The sequence below is a fragment of the Watersipora subatra genome, chromosome 4 (assembly GCF_963576615.1).
Source record: "Watersipora subatra chromosome 4, tzWatSuba1.1, whole genome shotgun sequence".
NCBI classification, from domain to species: domain Eukaryota; kingdom Metazoa; phylum Bryozoa; class Gymnolaemata; order Cheilostomatida; family Watersiporidae; genus Watersipora; species Watersipora subatra.
This window is the reverse complement of record NC_088711.1, coordinates 53,873,943-53,894,190: the sequence shown is the minus strand read 5'-3', so window position 1 is coordinate 53,894,190 and position 20,248 is coordinate 53,873,943. Positions and strand designations below refer to the sequence as shown.

The 20,248-nt window shown below is 35.8% G+C and overlaps 1 pseudogene; it reads right to left on the bottom strand.

Moving 5' to 3' along the window:
• Window positions 1–769: 769 nt before the first annotated feature.
• The window catches only part of LOC137394353 (dolichyl-diphosphooligosaccharide--protein glycosyltransferase subunit STT3A-like), a 166,954-nt pseudogene continuing 147,475 nt past the window's right edge, over window positions 770–20,248 (bottom strand).

Here is a 20,248-nt window from a genome sequence, read left to right as displayed (position 1 = left end):
ATAGGTTCATTTACCTGGTGTTCACTAGGAGATTAGGCAAATAATATTCAAGTTAAGGGTCTTTAAAGACACCTTTATGATCTTCTCTTTGCCTATCCACAGTACCCGATACATGAGCTCTGGTATCAAATACCTGATATTTCAACCATGCACTCGCTAGCCTCAGACACAATTTATACAATGAAGGCCACCAAGGAATGCATAGGCTTTATTAAACTGAACAACTAAGTTTTACATCCTCTTTTCATCCTTCCATGATGTGTTTGTGTATTGATATGTGTAACTATATGCAGCTTTTTCCTGTGTAGCATATTTAAATATTGGACAGAATACTTCCCAAAATCTCTGAATCAAATTTTGGTCAATGCTACGATAAAATTCATGTAAAGAAAGAATCCACATTAAATAAGCTGTATATCGGGTATCTGACACCTGAGCCCGGGTATAACATACCTGATATTTGAACTGTCCACTAGCTAAACAGACTAAATTTATACCAGGAATGCGACCGAGGAATGCATAGGCTTTATTAAACTGTACAACTAACTTAAAACAGCATTTTAAATCATTACTGATGCTACAAATCACATGTAGATCATGCATTCAGGAAAGTTACTAGCAGGCTATATGGAGTTCTCCATGACATGAATCTAACCAGATACTATGCATCTCTGAGAGACATCTGTCTCACTGTAGCTGAGCCATTGTGTAAGCTGAAGAATGTACTAGTATGAGACTAAAAAACAATACAATAGGTTTGTTGGGTTCTCTATTCCCCTCGGTTGACCAAGTATTTCACTTTGTATATTCTAACTATCCAATGCTCTGTAGTGTATGCCTCCTCCAACACATCGAGTTCAAAATTCTTGTTACCAATCTCTGCATTACGTACGCTACCATATCATGATGGTTTGGCAACAAGTTTGCAAAAAAAGACAAAGCAGAGAATGTCATAACAAATTACAAAAAATTGTAAACATCACAAAGTTGCTGATATTCTACCTAATCCGACAAAATAGTACCTTCCTCTGTAGGAGGTAAACAACTTTCTAATTGTCTATTGTAGTGGCAGCCAGCCAGGCACCAATACCGAGCGGTCTGGCTAGAAGATCAAGAAGTAGTGGCATGTATTTTAAGCCAAAGCAATAGTCAGCTCGGCTAACAGAATCTAGTGAGCATGGCAACAGGACCGTCCCAGTTGTTATAAACAAAATGAGTCTGCTCAGCTACACTAACTGACCCAATTATGATTTAAATACAAGAGCCAAGTCACATATTGAGTTACATCACAAAGGAAGATGGATAGAAGTGATTAGCAGGAGCTCGATCTTACCCTGAAAAGAAGCGAATAAAAGCCTGCCTAGATCATTCCAGGAGAGCAGCGCAGGCTCATTGCATGACTGACAATTGTTGCATACACATTTGCTTTCATGTATATATAGATAATTTGGCTGAACTATATATTATTTGATGACCAAAGACTTTGTGTGTTTATTTGTAATGCTTGACTGTCTTGTGAAAAAGTAAAGTGAACTGGTAGTTTCATTTACCCCCTCACAAACAATCAATTTCTCAAACTGAGATATACAAATATCAGTATTATAGAAACAAATATACACTCACTCTGCTCAGTGTAGACGATAGCAAATCTATAAAAACAGAGCTTGTATATGATGCAGTTGAGCGGAGGGGGAGAACCATTTTTGTCAGTCCTAAACTCTCCTCGGGAATGTAGTAGTCTGCTTCGTTTATGTGAGCGCTCTCTGGTGTTGAGCCACAAAAACTTGTTAGTATCTGAAAAAAATCAATATTATGCTTAGTAAAAAGCATCAACCATACTATTGGTGTGTGCTAGGGAAGGAAGAAAGTGAAGGGAAGAGGGTGAAAGGCGCAAGGATAATGAGGAAACAGTAGCAAGGGGTGCAGGAGCTGTGGTGGCAGGAGCGGAAGGGGAGAGAGCCGAGAGGGGGAGAGAGCGGGGTGTGAAAAAAAGTGTCGGGGAAAGAGCGGGGCGAGGGAAAGCGGGGCAATAAAAAGAGCAGGGCGGGGGAAAGAACGAGGCGGGAGAAAGATCAGAGTGTGGAAAGAGCAGGGCGTGAAGAGAAAGAAAGAGCAGGGCAGGGCAGGGAAGGAGAGAGTGAGGCGGGGAAGAAAGTGGGGCGGGGGAGAAAGCGGGACGAAGGAAAAATTAGGACGGAAGAAAGAGCGGGGCCAGTGAGAAAAATCAAGACTAAGGAAAGTGGGGCGGAGATGAGAGAGAGGCGGAGGATGCGACGGGGGAAAGAACGGGCTAGGCAAAGCGGGGCGGAAGAAATGATAAGATAGGTGAGTGAGAGAGAGAATGATGAATGAGAGAGGAGAGTGGGAGAGAGAGACAGTTGGAAGAAAGAAAGACGAGTGGGAGAGAGAGACGAGTGAGGCAGAGAGAGAGACGAGTGAGAGAGAGAGACGGGTGGGAGAGAGAGATGAGTGGGAGAGAGACGAGTGGGAGAGAGAGATGAGTGGGAGAGAGACGAGTGGGAGAGAGAGATGAGTGGGAGAGAGAGAAACGAATGAGAGAGATGAGTGGGGGAGAGAGATGAGTGGGAGAGAGAGAGACGAGTGAGAGAGATGAGTGGGGGAGAGAGAGAAGAGTGGGAGAGAGAGACTAGTGGGAGAGAGAGAAAAGTGAGATCGGGGAGTGCGACAGAGATGATTAAGAGAGATCTGAGCAAAATATCGAGTGAGAGAGGTGTATGAATGAAAGTGCAATGGAAGAAAGAGCACTTATCATCTGAGGAATATCCAGTGAGACCACCAAATATGGCAAGCACATATCCCACATCCAACTCTCTCATGATTTCATAGGCTTTATTCTCTGGCGATGATATTGCCTGCATGACAAAGCATTCGACACAAGGTAATAAATGGGATAATACAGTGTGGTCATGTAATAGATCTATCAAATGTTGCACAATTGAAGGAATAAGCAAAGTCATTCCTAAGATGATTTTTGCATCCTGGACAAAAAAGCAAGTGCGTATATAAACTTACCAAGAGACAATCTAATAACTAACTAAGTAGTCAATGAACAACTAGCACACATTACAAAGGGAGGAGGTAAGTTCTAGAAGACTAAACTAACCAAAAATTGAATGAAAATTTATTAAGCAATGTGAGTGTTCAAATGAACAACAACAAAAGTTGTTAACTCATGTTAGCTCATAGTTGGTGTTAGAATACAAAAAATAAATATCACTTTAACTACAACGTTATTCAGCAGGAGTTAGCAGGAAACAAATGAACATTTGCTTTTTATGGTATAACTAATTGTGACTTTGAAGAACATCTTTGTTACCTCTGGAGTGTTTTGCCTCAGTCAGTAGTAAGCTTCCCTGAAGTCATCAAATATAACACGGCCACCATCACCTGATTTGATAGAGAGAACGATGGAAGGACTGGAGTAGGCCTCTGAAGTGACCCAGGTGCAGTGAAAATCATAGGTGATGAGGAAAAGGGTCATGGTGAAGACTACAGCAGTGGCCACCTTCAAAAGGAAACAACTCGTCAAAAAGTACAAGCCATTGAAACTTTGCTCATAGAAAATGTTGAATTGATCAGTTTAGCCAAGTTCCATTTTCTAAGTAGTGGTCTTCTCACTAACAATAGGGATGGTTTCAAAAAGTCTCACTTTTTGAAGTCACATCTAGTTCTGTTGTTAACTAATGCTTGTAGAGCTGTAGACATGATATAGTCACATATCAACATTTTAAAAGTATTACATACAAGCTACTGAAAACCCTTTTTAACCCACCTCATTTTTAAATGGGCAGTTGAGTTCTCCAACTGTCTTTTTAGACGTCCTTTGACTGGATAGTTCAGATTTCTTTGACCCAAAGATTGGATCCATATTTTTCATGTACAATGAAAGGGTGGTGGAGACCTCAATGCCGGTGAGGATGCACATAACAGGAGCCAAGATCAACATAAGACGAACCATTACTCCCAAGAGAGCTAATACAAACTACAATGTTAGCTCTGTTAAAAATATTATGAGTAAAATAAATGAAGCACTTGAAATCATAGAGCAAACAATATATCAAGCGAATAGCAACGAGAAACAAAGTAGTAATGACAGATAAGAATCTCACCACAAAATAGATACTTGTAAGGTTGTACATAATAATAAAAATGTTGGCATTCATGAGCCTGCTGAAGCAGAAGTAAATTCTGGCTAAAAAAAAACTTTATACAGCAGGCCACCAACCACAGATATGAAAACAGGTGGTCCAAAGTTATGGAAAACATTTTACCACCATTAACCTTTTCAATTAATAGTCAGGTTAAATATAAAACTCAATTTGGAAGGAGTGACTTCTCCTTAAGCTACTTTGACCTTTTCTGTACTCGATGATCATAACATGGTCCTTATATTGTAGTTTTTGGTTTTCATGCTGTGATCAGCAATATAAACAGCTAAAAACATCCAAAATTCCATAGATGCAAAAAATTTCAAGATAACAATTTTGCATCTATGGAATTGGCGTGAGATGAGTCAAGCAGTTAGTAGACTCTTTCGATCCAAGGAGAGATTTTACTTAAAAAATTACCAGTATGTCTGTGTGAACAATCCTTGAGAACTAAGTTTAACATGTGCTTCAAGTACTGCTAGCAGAGACTGTGCATGTGTTTTTAAAAGCACTTTTGTGCAAATATTGTCTCTGTGATCATGGCTGAACATGTCTGCGTCAAATGGAATGGTAACTTTGATGACTGGACACGCTCAATTACAGAGAGCAGTTTAAGACTGAATATCATTACAGTACTACTGTCAACACCAGTTGCCTTTTCTGGTTGTGGAACTATAAACTCCTGCTCACAGGTCAGACGCCCAGAATGAATACAGACATGAGTGTTTACTTTCACTTTTTGCTTAAACCAACCTGAAAGAACAACTGAATAAAGATGTATATATCACAACTATATTTAAATATTATGTAGATATAACAACACCATATGTTGCTACGTATCTGCTGTGAATACCACATTTAGCCTTCATTTTGCTTTAAGTTTCCATTAACTCTTCAAGTTGATTTATTTTCAAGCAGCAAAATTCTTTCTACATAAGATAAATGAAAAAAACAACTTTTTATAACAATACATCAGCTTCAATAAACTAATGTCTGATTGTAGAGAGAAATAAAATTCTTAGGATGCACATCAGTTATTCTAGCCAATATTAAAGCTAGCATAAAATTACCTGAGACAATAAACAGATATGACAATAAACCACCCATAAACAGAGATCTACAAACAAACTAGTGAGAGACGGTGTGAGAGATTTAAACTTCTACAATTATAATTTATCACAAACAAAACCTGTAGCTGTGAGCAGTCCACCTATGACCAACGCTGTTCCTGCAACATCAGCCACTATGGTCCTGAGCAAAAGGGTGAACTGATCATATGTCGTAAGAGATCGGACATAGTCGACAAACCCGTAAATCTGACAAGTCGAAAGCCTATTAAGAAAGTGAGAAAAGCGTGATTAGCTGTAAAAATAGGGATGACTTATTGCGCCTATGGATTACTGTGAATATAAAGTGACCAGGGAAATGTGCAATTTAGATATAGTTTGTATACAGTAATAGGGTAACAAGGTATATTACAACTGGGATATTTATTAGTATGATATTAGTACTAAACAAGGTATAGTATTGTACAAAGACAGTATTTTAAAAAGAAGGCAACTCCGACATAACAACAATTCATTAAAGATTGATGCTGTCTACTCCTCAATAAGGTGTATGCATGGTAACAAATGAGAAGATTGACTAACACGTTGAGTCTTCAAAAACAACTAACTAAATTTTCTATAGCAAACCTGATCTTAAGAAATAAGAATTGTATGCAACAAACTTCAACCACTTTCAAAGTCAACTGGCTTCACTATATCAAATCTCATGCTATCATTTTCTAGCTTATGATAAGACAACTTCTGAATGTTTAAAACAATTCAAATTTAACATTTTGAAACATGGCCTCCAGATAATTCAGGAGAAGATTTTTCCACCTGATTCAACTCGGATGCATAGTTCCACTTAGTTTTTCTGTACCTCCAGTATACACAGTATACTAAATTTTAATTTTTTGGGTGTATACATTGTCAGTATATATTTGAAGCTTCAAGATTATTGGAAAATTTGTTCCTGAGGCATAGCAAAACTCCCGAAGGCACTTCTAGCCAAATGAGAATGATCATGAGCAGAGACCCCTCTCAACTACTTGCATGTGATTCATTGTACGCGCTATTGTTGGGCCGGTAAGGAGTTATCTGCTCTTACCGACACCGAGGGATTCCGGTAACCGGAAAAAAACCACCATTTTTGGTGACAGCTAGTTATCCACGGCCGGTTTGATATGATTGGTATTCATCTGTAAAAGACTATCGGTAAATGGTTATCCAGATAGATTTTTGTTTTTGACAGACTACAGCATTACCAGTGACGTGATGCGCGGCAAAATCTCCCCCGCAATGAGCTGCTTATGAAAGAGCTCATTTGACGTCTTGCGCAAAATCATCATGTGACGGAATGGAATGAGGTTACAATCGTGCATCAATTGATGTTATGGTTAATTGCAAAAACGCTTTTTTGACAATCATGCTAATCAAAAAGAGTCTCTCAGCGCACATTGGCAATCACAACTTTTTTCTCAGACATTCTGAAAACCCAACACATGCGAAATATATTATAACTCCTTCTTTAACAAATATTTCCGTGCTTACCTATAGGTATATATTATTATATTACATCTTACATTGATAATGCCACCAGCCTCGAAGGTTTGGCGTAATATAAAAATGGGCAGTAGGTAAGCTGAAATTAAACACATATACCGAACTACAAAGCCGACAAACCAAACTTTCTTAGTTGACAAATGATACCGAATATGGTAAATACCGAGGATACCGGCACTGGGAGAGCCGATAAAAAAGTGCAAGGATATCCTATCCGGCACTAAATTATATACCGGCCTAACACTAGTGCACGCACATTTTTAATTGTTTCCATTCTTGTGTATATTGTCAAATACATATGCCTATACTTTTGTTACCTTGCACTTAGCGGTTAGTTTCAATTTGATCTCTCTTTCAAAAGCTGGGTAGAGAGGCTTCAGGCCCTTTACTGGGGAGAGTGTGGCCGAAGATCGCAAAAGCCAGAGCAAGTGAACAAACCGATACGACCAACGTCATGACCGGGTTGAGTCACAGCGCGGTAGGAAATATGACTACCAGTGAAACTTCCGGGCGGCCGGAATTTGGCTACCGAACCAAACATGCTAATGAAGAGCAAAGCCAATCAGGCACGAGGATATAGAGAGCAGCTAAAGCGATGATGAAAAGAGATTCCTGGCATTCTCTTGCATGCGATTCATTATACACGCACACTTTCAATTATTGTTATTATTATACATTGTAATAATAATAATGTATACAATGTATATATTGTCTAGTAGATATATTTTTATCGCCTGGCAATCAGTAGGTTTTTTCCTTGTGCAGCAGTAATATTATTATATAAATTGTCAGATATATATATTTCTATTACCTTGCACTCAGTGGTTTGTTGCCTTGTACAGCAGCAATATTATTACATATTGTCAGATATATATATTTCTATCGCCTTGTACTCAGTGGGTTGTTTCCTGGTGCAGCAGTAAGGAGAAGACACCAATTTTCTTACACTATTTGCTATGTTTGTTTCTCTTTTTTCATTGATTACTACAAGGTTCGGAGATCCAAAATGGTAGTCAGTCCACAAGGAGTTGTGGTACACTAAGGACTTTCACAGGTATGTAGAGTTTGGTAACACGGTATAGGATGAAGAGGCTAGCTCGTGTGTACATGGTTAGACTTTAAAGTGTCAACCGTTGTTTACATCTTGTGTAGCCTTAAATCTCATATTTCACCACAATTATGAGTATGTACTTACTGTGTAACAGCCATGTGCTCACTCGACTGTACCAGCCGGAATCCAACGAAGGAGATTTGCATAAACAAGAGGGTACGGAGGTAAAAAACCTGTAAAAAAATACCAACAGCTCTAGGATGATGCTCAACAACATAACATAAAACCAGCACATGGGCATTACATCTGCAGACACAGACCTGAGAAGCTTGAATTATATATAAAACGATGCCTCAGAAATTTTTTTAACTCAAATTCATGTCAATGCATTGGCTTCCGTTAGACTAAAACGAAGTCATTGAGAGATAATTCTCTGGTTCAAACAAGTATAACGTGTCATCAACCAAATAGAGTCAATCTATATATATACAGTAGATGCAGTATGAACAGTCTCTTGCATGAAAGTGCTCAATATTAAAATAGAGCAGCCTGTCATCAGACAACTCCACATTTACCACCAAAACTGACATATACCAGCAGGCACTCAATCTAAGCGGACACAAACACAAGCTTGTGTTTCAGCCTGCCCCGACAAACAATGCGCAAAACAGAGACAAGAATACCAGACGAAGACCGATACTATGGTACAACCCGCCATTCAGCAAAAATGTAGCTAATAACATCGGTAAGATTTTCTTTAATATCCTGGACACAGAGTTCCCTAAATCACACGCTCTACGTAAGATCTTCAATAGAAACTTTGTGAAATTAAGCTACAGCTGTATGAACAATGTGAGCAGTATCATTAGCGCTCATAATACCAGATTGCTGCAGCATCACAATGAGACCCCTATAACTACAGAACCAAGTGAATGCAACTGCCGACATAAGAATGGCTGCCCACTACAAGGAAAGTGCCTGAGCAAGTCAATTATATATAAGGCGACAGTCACCACCAATGATCAATCTGCGGACGAACATTACATAGGATTGACTGACACCACATTCAAACAACGCTATTACAATCATATGACAACCTTTAGAAATGTAGAGAAAAGATCTAGCACCGAGCTCAGTAAGTACATATGGACCTTAAAAGACCAAGGCATAGAATATAACATCAAGTGGAGCATAGTCAAAAGAGCTACATCATACAACAAGACCACAGGCAGATGCAACCTATGTCTGTATGAGAAATTTTATATTATATACAATCCCAACTTTGCTACCTTAAACAAACGCTGCGAACTAGTTTCAACATGTAGACATGCTGGCAAATTCCTTTTAAGCAATTTTAAGACTTAACTTTTAAACTTCTGCATTGTTGAGGCTTTAAATCGTGTTGCTTGCTAATTTTAATCCTACGTATCAGTGGTGTATTTAGGTATTTTAAGACCTACGCTTTTATTTCCATCTATATGTAAGTCGTTTTCAGTGCTAACAATTTTATCTGATGATTATTGCATGGCAATATGAAACTATTAGTAATAAAGTTGTTTTAAACTTAACTTTAACTTTCATTTTTACTCAATTTTATATATATATATATATATATATATAAAAGTTATATTGATACACATTAGTAAAAAGAGTGCTCAATGTTTAGAGTAAAAACAGAGCTGATATAAAACTATGTGTACTAAAAAAACTACAAGTTTAATTAAAACATTTTATTACTTAAAGTTTCGTGCGGTAGGCTTGCACTCTTCAGATAAAATGTCAAAGAAAATATTCTACTAGCAGTAAAGCTGTATAAGCGCTAAAAGCTAGAGTCTTAAGTGACACTGTTTCTTAGCAGAAACTTATTGGCATGACGGCAACTGGATAAAATTTCGTTGCGCTTATTCAAGGTGGCTAATTGAGGCTTGCATATTATATAATACTTCTCCCATATACAGAGCTCGCATCTCTTAGTGATAGGGCTATAAGGTCTAGCAGTTTTTAAGATTGACCATTTGATGTTGTAGTCTAATCCGCTATCCTTTAGTCGCCATATATATTTCAAGTGCAAGCCTACCGCACGAAACTTTAAGTAATAAAATGTTTTAATTAAACTTGTAGTTTTTTTAGTACACATAGTTTTATATATATATATATATATATACAGTCAAACATGGATAACTCGAACTTCAAGGGACCGAGCAAAAGTGTTCGAATTATCAGAGCGTTCAAGTTATCAGAGCACTGTCACAAGTCCATATATTTACTTATTTATTAGTAGATACATGTACATATACCAACTATAATATAAATAAAAGCACAAATGGCTTGTTTCAAATTAAATGCTTCTAATGTAAAGTTTAAAACGTTTTCATGAAAAAGTATAGAGATTTTTCTATCACTTGAGATTGGTTTGTTGTTTGAGGTGATGTTATTGCCAGGACGTTTTTCAGATTGACATTGGCAAAACTTAATCGTTGTTGAAATGCTCAAAAGAAAAGACATTTTTTTCTTTTGGGGTTTTACCCACGATCAATTTTGCCGTTTTTTCTTGAAGTTTATGCAGATTACTTTACTTTACCTGGGATTCGTTAAGAGCAACACTCCGAGGCAGTTCAATTAGAAGTTTTACGAGGTTTTACGGTACATTCTACATCACACACGCTTTTTTAATAGATACTTGTTGAATGTACACACGTATTCTGTGTTTAGGTCAAACGATGAATAGTTTTTTGTAGCTCAGACAACGTATACGTTTAATTACAACATTTTTAAGACGTTTTAAACATTCAACATTCCGACGTTGATTCAACACGGAGTCAACGTCGGAAAACTATTCATCACGGGCTAGCCGGGTCACGCACTCAAGGATTTTTGCCACGCACATACAAAACAACATGCGATTTTTGTTTTGTATGTGCGTGGCAAAAATCCTTGCGCGCGTGACCCGGCTAGCCGGTGCTATTCATCGTATCGCAGTATAAATCAAATTTCACAAAACTTTTAGAAAAGTCGTTGACAAAAATATTTTGCCGATGGTGGTAATAACGACGCTTATGAATTACGAAAAGATGAAGTTTACCTCTATGGCTTTGAATAAAGTGATTTTCTAAAGCGATAACAACCGTTTCGGTAGCCGTTGGGCAAAATAACAGTTCGAATTAACAGTGTTGAGTTCGAGTTATCTATAGCAATTTATCATTACGTGGGAACGGACCAAAGAAAATGTTCGAATTAACCATGTGTTCGAGCTATCCGTGGACGAGTTATCCATGTTTGACTGTATATATATACATGTATATATTTCTCAAAGTATGTCATATGCAGTGCGGCTGTCATTTCTGCGATAGTTATTAAAATCTTGATATCAAAATTCTACCTTTTAATGGACTAGAACTCACGGAGACTGCGATGGCAGTTGTGCTATCCAATGCTCTAACAACCAGACCACCAAAGCTCTTGTGATACATGGCCAATACTACATAGCGTATACATGTATATCCTTTTTTCCGTTTTCGTAAAAATGATGTAATAATTTTAACTCTATGAATTCATTTAGCTCTATGAAACCCGATGCTTTTCTGTTCTGCCGTATTAGAGCTAGTTTGTTTTCCACAAAACCATAGCAACAATAGATTCTTTCGAAATTATAATTTTGCAATTTTACTGATTACCACAAAATACATGTAACAATTTTCATTGGGTATTCTCTGTTAATCAATTGTAACATTACAAAATCATATGTTTCATTGTCTACATACATGTACTTGCTATTTATTTCACATTAACATTTATTTGCGCTCCTAATTTATTTCCAATGCTCCGAAGACTTTTCCAGCCATACTGTGTTTTCTTAATTCTGACGATAGTACAATAATTTATAGGTATTTTTGCGCTGAACGACATGTTAATTGAAGTTCTATGAATTATATTAACTCTATGAAACACGATGCCTTTCCCGTCTTTGCTGTATTAAACCTATTTTGTTTTCTTCAAAGCGGTATCAGGATTAATTTTTCTCGAAATAAAAATTGAGCGATTTTACTTCAGTTCAGCGTAATCCGTTGTTGTAAAACCGTTCTCAAACAGATGATACAAAGTGATAAAATCTCAGTTAAAAGTTTACTAAAATGCATTCGAAAACTTCTTTCCAGTATGTTTTTAGTGAACTATGTTCCTATAAGTTAGATTCAGATGTTACACATCTGTCTTGAAGGTAATAACTCTGCACGTAGGACATTGTAATGTTGCATTTTTGCAGATCATAACCACGAAATGCACCAAAGCTATTGTAGGTAACTATATTTGCTAAGGTTACATATGGTTTCATTACTATTTTTAATGATGTTTTTTAACAGGCAGTGATTGCATTAGATAAGTACTATGGTTTCTATACCACTTTATATGTCTATACTATATTTTTACCTTATGATACCAACACTGAAACGAACTAAAATCATATAACCGTATAACAAAAATTTTTTTATTGTAATCATAGCTAAACAGATTATATTTAGCCATTACTTGAAATTATTTCACATTGACGTTTCAGCACATTTACAGTTTTATTTTTCTTCCTAACTTATTTCAACAAAACACTACTTTCATAATATGAAACTTAAAAGTTGTAGTTGTTTGAAAAAGCTTGAAAACCTTTACAGTTGTTTTCTTTTTCCTTCTAATTCATTTGAACAGTCGGTCAGTAAAAATGTTTTTGGCGAACGAAATTTTAGCGTTTTTGTTAATTCGATGTAGTAATAAGCACACCGACTGCCCAATTTGAATTCAAGCAAAGATTTTTTTGAATTTGTATGGTGAAATAAAATTTGTATGATCAAGTGAAAACCTCACCATCTTCAACTTCGTAAGGTGAAAAAATCGTATATCAGGTAATCGTACCCTGAGTGTGCACTGTATATAAAAGTTGAATGATTATTTACTTTTTTGCCATTTCAAGTCAGCTGAGAAATGTACAACCCTTATCTATGTATTTGTGGTTTAGTAACTCACATGTAACCTTCTATCTCAGCAAACCAGTCAAATAATATTACCAAACTATATAATGTGTAGAAGAACTGCAACAAACCTTGAGCTCTCTGGTGAGAAGGTATTTAACATGGGTAGTGAGGCTCGAGAAGAATGGGAGCCAGGAAAACACGGATGTTCCGATCTCAATGGCCATGTTAAATTAGTACAACGTGTGGAACAAGGCAGCTGATGTGACCAACAAACCTGGAGACCAATAGAAACAAACCAGACTTTACACAAAGAGCCTACAGATATACTCTTACCTATAACAACAACACATAGTGCCCATTCTATAATTTCTCAGCCACTCGTTGACATTGTAGAGTTGTACAAAAGTTTGCCATTAACCTAAATTGAGGTGCATAGTAAAAATACTCGCACAGTTATGTTTTATCACAAACAATACCTGTAGCTGTGAGCAGCCAACCTACGACCGGTGTCATTCTTCCAACAACAGTCACTATGCTCCTTAGCAGAATGGCGAATTGATCATATGTCATACGAGATCGGACAAAGTCAACAAAGACATATTTCTGACAGAGTCCAGACTCATCAAATGCCTATTAAAAATGAGAAAAATGTGATTAGCTGTTAAAAATAGAGATGTTTTCTGCGCTTTTGTTTTACTGTGAATATAATGTGACTATGGAAATGTTCAATCTCAATATAGTTTGTAAACAGTATTAGGATATCAATGTATAGTACAACTACAGTATTTTAAAAAGAAGACAACTCCAGCATAACAACAAATTATCCCATGTAGTCCTAGAGGAAAAGTGAGTATTGGCTATATCAACCACCTGGTGTTGCTACACTAATTATTAATGGTGTAAGTTGAGCAGATATACAGCTCAACACTTGAGAAACTTGCAATAGATGACATGTAAGATTTCATGAAATATTATAGTTTCCTAAAAGGATGGTAAAAAAATCAAAAATTTAAAATATAATCAAAAAATAATAATAATAAATATATATATAATAAACTAAATATATATAAATAATAAAAAATAATAAAAATAAAAAGCATAAGCAAATTTACCTTATGTTAAACCTTTTAAATATGTGCTTGCGTCAAAAATCTCAATTTGAAGAAATTAAGACCAATAAAAATCTAAAACATTAGCTACAAGTTAATGTCATTTTTGTCTTTGTAGACTAACCCTGTCTAGAGATATATGCGTTTGAATGAGATGGTTTGTTTAAACGCTCAGATTCTAGCGGGTGCTCGATTCGTGTCGTAACGGGTGATACATGGGAAAAGAGTCTACAAGCGATAAATATAAGATCTCTTCTTTACCCAATCATTCCCACGAATTTTTTATATAGGTCATATTAAATGTGATCGCTCGTAAAATGAGTTGTTTGTGATTTCTAAAATTATCGTTGTTAGGGATTTTACTCTATTACTTGCTAGTTACACGCATTGACTAGTAGTAGATTCTAATAGCTATGTGCATCGACATCAATATTTAATTTACTGCATTACTGCACTAACACGTTTTATTGACGGACAACAGAATTTTAACAGTGCTCAGTTCAGCGAAGGTGACTCAAAGCTTTCTGAGCGCCAGGTGATTAAAGATTGGGCAGACAGGTTATGGTTAGAACTGACAGGCATCATCAGCAATATGCTGTAGAGGAAGATGGGAGAATGGAGGTAAATTTATCTTTAACTTTGAGTATCCTATATATATATTCTTAATTAACTGTAATAATTTTAGTACTCATGAATAGCTTTGCTTATAAATAAAATTATAGCTTTTTGCTATCACAAACCATCGTTTCATACCTTTTAAATCGTTTCACAAATTTTTATTGTTTCACTAAGGTATAAAATTTGCTTAAATTTTTGTAGGGAGTTAATTTTAGCTAGTCCCACGAGTGGAGCAAAGTTTGAAAGTTTTTATGATAAATGCATGTGTACTCAACTTACGAAAACTATTCATTGACAGCGTCGGAAACCCTTGTATCGAAATCTCATCAACAAATCTAACCATTTTTTAGCAGAGTCATTAAAGTATAATAACAATACAAAACACACATAAACCTATTTAATTACATGTATGTTACCAAGTCTTTGAAAGGTTACCGCAATATCTTAAAACTAACTGATCTGATTGGATTATACACAAATAGACAGATTAATTTGGATGAAAATCGCCACAAAATGCTAGAAAAGCTTGGTTTAATGATAGTTAAGACTGGCCTACGATACGCCAATAAAGTCGTCCGACAGATAGTAGAACTATTTAGCAGTGCGCATTTCACGAGAAAATCATGCTTATTTCACCAGTCTATGGCATTGTTTAATTGCCGAAGGTTTGTGCAATTAACATAGACTGTTTGAGGCGTAGACCGATTTACAGGTACGAAAATGTGGTACACAGTTTATCAGCCTACGTTTTCGTCCAATTACCGAGGGTTTTTTAAATTATCTTAAGAACATTAGCCAGATTTCTTTACATCTTATCTACAAGCTAGGGCGGAACTACAATGCCCCTTTATGACAAGAATATTTCTTTATTTCACTCCAGTTTGCATAAAACTTCTAGACGGGTGAATGCCAACGCTTGCTTTCTGTTGCGTATCGTTGTCAAAACCATTCTACATTCAACACAACCAACTTTCCAACTGTATATTACACGGCAGCTTGTCGTTTTACTTTTAATATTGCATTCAAGAGATATAACTAATATATTTCTTTATTGTTGTTGTTAGTTAAATTATGTACAGTAGGTTAGGTTGTACAGCAATGTCACTCTTAGCCGTGCAGGCATTCCTCTTGATCTAGCATGGGGTTTGGCAATACACAAGAGTCAGGTTCTTGCCATGGCTAATGCTGTCATTGATATAGGCCACCAGGAAATGGCCGCTGGAATATCGTTTGTTGCTCTCTCTCTCTCTCTCTCTCTCTCTCTCTCTCTCTCTCGAGTTCGAAACATCAATGACTTACATGTTAACAACTTCGTTATAGAGCACATCACTCGATTAGCTCTCAATGACCCAATCTTACAACACAAAAGAGAGGAGACTAGACTGCGCGACCTTTAACATATACTGTATGCTTATAATAGATATTGTAATAAAAACAATTAGCCGATTACTCTTATACCTGGTTTCAACTCAACTTTACCTCTATAATAAATTGTTAGTTGCACCTTTCTAGAGTCATGCTCCCTCAATTTTATTTTATATTATCTCAAACAAGTCTCATTTACACTATACTCTGTCAATTCCTGCTAAGAACTACTTTTTCAACAACCAACAGTACCCTTTTTTTCCATTATCACTTTGGTCGTGAGCTGTATGACAGCGGAATTTCTAGTAGATTAGATTTATAATTAGAATTTATGTACATTTTTCACTTCTAGAAATTGAGAAAAATTGATTGGTCAACGCTCATCTTTAGCTCTCAGAAACAAAGCTTCGAATTGTCGGCTTGGCGTACTTAGGCTTTTGTTAAACATTTATTCATTTTGAAAATTACACTCGCAATCTAATGTATCTGACTTTCAAATTGAAAGCTTTCAGTAGATACGCGTTAGAAAGACATATATATGAATGACATTCACTACACTTGTTTTATTGTTACAGGATGTTTATGTGGTTCACTAGCAGAACGATCATGTCGGTCTGGAAACTGCCATAAATTGGAGATACACAATTGTGGGCTGCCCAAACCATGATATGTTTTGTTTGAGTTTGCTGAAGTAGATTAATTTGCCCTATTATATGAGCTGAAACTTTGTGAGTGACACAAAATTATATGGATGTTTTTAATAAAATCTTTATTCTGAGATAAAATATTTTTGGCTTGTAAAAATGATATAATAAAATAATATTTTTGGAGACAATACAAAACATGATTTGCAAAACATATTGAATACATCATAGCCCTGTTGTCATCTGTGCTGAAATCCTAATTGATAGATTGATTTATGAAATATAGTCAGAGCTGTATTGACAGGTACTTTTTCCTAGCTCAACTCAATTTCAACGGACCAAAAATTAAGTTAAAAAAAAGTTATGTTTCAACCTACTATATGAAAACAGGTGAGTTCACAAACCACCAACCAGGTACAATAATGGCTTTATTAAACCTTTGCGAAAATCAATGGGTTAATTGATTTCAACGAAACTGATGTTGTTTTGCATTCACTATTTTGGTCAACTCATGAAAAAAGTTTTGTTTTGAACTTGAACTAACTAATCAAATGTGACGAGTAAATTTCTTTTACAAATTGATACTGATAATAACTAGATAATGTTGACTATACATGAATTGTTGAGATGCAGTTGGTTTTGCCACATATTTGAACATATTGTTTTCAAAGTTGGCGGCATGCTTATTTTATTTAGTAGCTAGTTTCCGGTGTGGGTAGCAACTGAGAATTTAGCTGATACAAAGGCCGTGACGAAATAAATTTGCTCGATGACCTAATTACCGTAGACCGGTAGAACCATAGTCGGTACTCAGATGTTTACACATCATTTAGAAAAAACTAATATGACAAATTTTCAATTTCCTTTATTCGAGGTGTGTGAGACATTTATAATAATGTATCTGTAGCTAGATTTAAAATTTTATCTTAAAAATTATGAGCAAATACAACATAAATTATATGCCAGACTAGGACTAGACTCATCAGTATAGCCCATGTGAATACGAAAGACAGAGATAGGTTGTATTACTAGTTACATTATTTTGGGCAAGTCTGGGCATGTCTCTTTCTGCTGAGCATTTTTACCGCAATCAATTTTTTTCGATTTTAATCTTCAAATATTTTGACAATGAAATCGCTTAACAAAACAAACAACATATCAACGGATCGACAAGAAAAATAAATTATATTAAAATCAACTAAAATTTGATGCAATCACATCTTTAAATCAAGTCTCATTTCATACTTCACCCACTAAACTTAAGGCCATATTTTTGCGATAAACTGACAATAAAAACCTGCTTTACAAATCATTGTTTCAATTTAATTTTTATAAAACTTAATTTTGTGTATCAATGGCTATATCCTTTTTATGATAGTGTAATTTTTAGCTGTATCGTTGGTAGTTTTAGTTCAGAGTCCTGATCCTGCCCATGGACAACAAACATACTGCTCACGAGCACGGTCTAGACCTTGGAAGGGTTTGACCAGCTTACAGGCAGTATCTAAACCTGCAATGTCATAATTAACTGTCGGTGCGAGACATAAGCAAGAACTGGCATAAGACACTGTATTCACTGACACGGATAAAAATGTTTCACTACATTTCACTGTGACGGCTGAAAACTAAGTCACAGCAGAGAGGCATGAACATCTCACACTCCTGTGTCACAAGAAGATGGTTAGTGTTAGTTATTATTTAGTTGTTATCAGATGGTAATAAATTTACAATTTACATCTTTGAAAATTTAAACAAATTATTGACTATGGAAGTTTCCAAGAAACACTAAGTTGGCAGAGAGTATCCATCAATTAACAATGAATGGATGTCAGTAATCTTAAACAAAGGTTAATAATAAAACCATTGTACTGTGTGTTCAAAGTGTTGCTGTGTTGAAAGAGTACCACATTAGTCTTCACTATGCAATGAAATATTGAAGCTCAATATAAAGATAAGTTTTAGGTTTGTGAACCCATCAATGAACCAACATTTTGCATATAGTTCATAATTGATATTCTCATCTATTTTAACTCTATAATAAACCTAATGTTAACCTTCCATATATTTGCGTACAGGGATTTACATTGTAGTTAGTTGTGACAAACTTATTAATAATAATTGAATAACAAGACTCTAAACAATAAGCAAGACTTCTGTTAAAACGATTACCTCTTCATAGTTACTGTAAAACCTCTAATTGAGCGCCACCTTTCTTTTCTTATTTGACGACTATCTCCAATTGACTGCCACCTCCATTTGATCGCTAAACTCCATTTGACCGCCTCCATAGGAAAGGAGTTGAAAAAAGAGGGCCACCCTTTGATTGAACTGGCCACATCATTTGACCTCCACTTTGATATTTTTGGGTCTTTACAAACCCATAATAGCAATTAATCGATAGATAAGTGTTCACAAACTCGTACTAACAAGGACATGGTTACTTCATTACCAATTAATTACTTTGTTTATGTTATAATCAAAGGCCGTTTTCCAACTTCAAGGCTTTTTGGTGTTTTCATTAAAACATTGAATTCAACATTATAGAAATAATTAATAACTGTATCAGACTAATAGTATTTCCTTGTTTAATGCAGTTTTGATACTTGAAAACGATTTATATTTATGATGGTATAAGAATGACTAGTTTTCGGCTGCAAGTCATGCTCAGCGCCCATCTGGCTAAAAGTTCATCATTACATGTATTTGTGTGAAATGCAACGCATAGAAGTTTTGCTCTGCTAAAAAAGTTTTTTTGGCACTAATATCGACTAGTCCAGCTGCAGTGGAGAAGAAGAGTTGAGGTCAGAAGACACTGTGGAAGGTATTGAACAACCAGAAGATGTTCATTCCATTGAAAGCAACAATCGGAACGCAGCTGGCTGGACACTAAAGAGCAAGGGTTGAAAGATAGAGCGACATATAATTCAATTAGAGGTGTTACGGTAACTAAACATGACGTATAACAGGTAGATATAAATGAATTATTATAAGAGAAACATATCTGGCCTGTTTACAATAAAAACTATTTACTAAAGTTAACCTATTATAGTAGATAGCCCTATAATGCCAATTTTAGGCAGAATGAAGAATTGGTGTCAACTTTTTGCTTTGTGCTATGCATAAAATTCCATATAACATAAAATATCAAGTTGGTTCAAGTTCTGAGATTTTATTTGAATAATTAGAATCTTGTAGTCAGCCTTCAAAATATTGCTTTCGCTCTTGTCCACTTAGGAGTTGAAATGACGTTAAGGGTTATCTCTATTATATATAAAAGTACCTTGACAGTCTAGTCTAGTACTTAGCAGGTGTGTCAGCAAAGTACAGAGAATAAGTAGCTGTGCAACTATTCAGAAATACTTAAAGGTGAATGAGGTGTCATGAGTTAGAGTATCATCGAAAGCCATCATTTATCATAACCTTGAAAAACAAGGTCTGTCCATTCCTAGACGGACAGATACACACTTATCTTCTTATAATAAAAATATACTGCTAGTTTTCTATATTGTGGAGGTAAAAGTTTTTTATTATTTTTCCGTTGTAGAATAGACTTGGCTGTCTAGAAAAAATGAACAAATTGTGTTAAATCGACGTAGAAAGTATGCACTCCGCTCAACTTATTGTGAAACTAGATGAATGACCTGCAATGCACGGGTAATAAAACAACTTATAAACGGTGGCAGGTAATGTAGTTGCCGTGGGCTAATTGAAGTTAGCTAGTATAC